Genomic DNA, 2,500 nt, shown 5'->3' with positions numbered 1-2,500 from the left:
AGCAAATATATTATGTACAGCATATTTACGTGTATACACGCCCATGTGTGTTCATATACATATCCATTTACACGAGCATCTTCATATGTGTGTGTGTGTTTATATGTGTATATAAATATACAGATGTGTCTTGATTGCATATACATATATGTATACATAAATGTGTATATATATGTGTGTGTGTGTGTGTGTGTGTGTGTGTGTGTGTGTGTGTGTGTGTGTGTGTGTGTGTGTGTGTGTGTGTGTGTGTTATGCAATACATATCATAAATTACATATATGTATAAATATAAATATATAAGTACATATACATTCATTCATAAAGTAAATAAAAGTTCCATTGGGCTGGAATATTTGTCATAAATTCATAACAATCCCACAAACTTGGGAACCTTATGATATGAACTATATATACACGAATTCATTATGGTACTAATGTCAGAGCTGCATGTCTATCTGCACACACACACATACACATATATGTGTGTGTGTGTGTGTATGTATATATATGTATGTATGTATGTATGTATGTAAGTATGTATGATATATACATATATAATATATATAGATAAATTTATATGTATTATTTATCTATGTATCTCTCTATATATTGAACTATATTTTCATAACATATTTCGTACATAGTATGCTTTGCAAGCAGAATAAAAAGAGTCTGATAGAAGTAAATGAGGAAATGGGTTTTTATATGATCTTGACATAAATGTATCAAATAATTATATTTGTGTAATTAAACTAAATAATAATAATAATAATAATAATAATAATAATAATAATAAAATAAAAATATAAATCATCTAATGATTCCTCGACTAGAATATGGGTAAGGCTGTAATGACAGGCTTTCGTATTTCAGAAAAGAAAGAAGTGAGGAATTCTCTTCCTCTTTTCTTTGTCTTAATTTTTCTGCCTGGCTCTCTCTTTCTCTCTCTCTCTCTCTCTCTCTCTCTATCTATCTATCTATCTATCTATCTCTATCTATCTATCTATCTATCTATCTATCTATCTCTCCTTCATCATTTCTCTCAAGATGCCTTCAGTAATTCTCACGAAATTCGAATGGAAGTCTGACGTAATTAAAACCTAGCTAAGTTTCCTATTTATCTAATAGTGAATATTAACCACGAAGCAGATTTTTTTCTTGGGTTTAAAGCCAACAGTTGGAACCGTTCATTTGATATTCTCCAAAATATCATACATGGTAAAAAAGAAAGAAAAACGGCTTTAGATGATTTTTTAGACAGTTGAACTTGATATGCAAACGGTGCTTCACCTGCTCCAAAATTTGCCGTCACTATTTTTTTTTTTTTTTTTTTTTTTTATCAGACCTGTTAGATTTTGTTTTCAACTCCGATTATGAATTTATTCCTGGTGTCCATATATATGTAGGATTATATATATATATATATATATATATATATATATATATATATATATATATATATATATATATATATATATATATATATATATATATATATATATATATATATATAAACAGTAACATGTACAAAAAGATTTAATATAATTTTTTACTATTCCTGTTTTCCTTTACGTGTGAGTGTGTGTGTGTGCGTTTGTGCGTTTGTGTGTGTGTGTGTGTGTGTGTGTGTGTGTGTGTGTGTGTGTGCATATATGTACGTACATACACATACACGCACACACACGCATATATATGTTTATGTATATATACATATATGTTATGTATATACTGTATAAATGTTCATAGAGATAACTAGATATATCTAAACGTTATGACGACTGAATACCATGTCTTGGAGTTCCGTCACTCTGACCTGATATCCAGACAAATAATGGGTATACGATAACTCAGACAGACTTCGGGGCTGATAGTCTGCTCGAGAGACTGATTTGCTATAACTAATAATAATAATAATAATAATAATAATAATAATAATAATAATAATAATAATAATAATAATAATAATAATAATAATAATAATAATAATAATAATAATAATAATAATAATAATAATAATAATAATAATAATAATAATAATGATGATGATGATGATAAAATAATAATAATAATAATAATAATAATAGTAATAATAATAATAATAAGTAATATAACTAGCGTTGAAAATACAGAGCTTGAGAGGCGAGTTTTTGCGCAGCAGAGGAGGGGTGGGGGGGGGAATGATCCTAGTTTGCGGGCTAGTATGTGCATGCGACTTCGAGTATTTAGTAACCAGAGAATGTGTACGAATCCAAGCGCATGTGTTTGTGTGTGTATGTGTGTGTGTGTTTGTGTGTTATGTAAGTTTTGGAATATTCTATCTTTGATTTCTATTTAATGATTTATTATTATTATTTTGTAGCTTATTGAATTCTGTTTTACCAAATCTAGAATATATACCTGATACCTCATTTAAATCTTATTTTGTAGATTCATATTCTTCATTATAGTGGGATGTAATACTTATAATACTTTATCAAATTTCTTTTTATTCGTGGTCTCT

At 27.9% G+C, this 2,500-nt stretch overlaps 2 protein-coding genes across 2 annotated transcripts in view; one reads left to right on the top strand and one right to left on the bottom strand.

Annotated features, from left to right (window-relative positions):
* LOC113805375 (pro-resilin) overlaps window positions 1-2,500 on the top strand; it is an 82,627-nt gene that overhangs the window by 68,719 nt on the left and 11,408 nt on the right. The gene's annotated exons all lie outside the window — the stretch shown is intronic.
* LOC138859919 (cuticle protein 21-like) overlaps window positions 2,476-2,500 on the bottom strand; it is an 865-nt gene continuing 840 nt past the window's right edge. Inside the window, exon 3 of the mRNA XM_070116421.1 lies at window positions 2,476-2,500. This exon is cut by the window's right edge and continues 410 nt beyond it. The gene's annotated coding sequence lies outside the window, so the exon portion shown is untranslated.

Source organism: Penaeus vannamei, chromosome 39, assembly GCF_042767895.1.
Source record: "Penaeus vannamei isolate JL-2024 chromosome 39, ASM4276789v1, whole genome shotgun sequence".
Classification (NCBI taxonomy): domain Eukaryota; kingdom Metazoa; phylum Arthropoda; class Malacostraca; order Decapoda; family Penaeidae; genus Penaeus; species Penaeus vannamei.
This window is presented reverse-complemented; position numbering and strand designations above follow the sequence as displayed.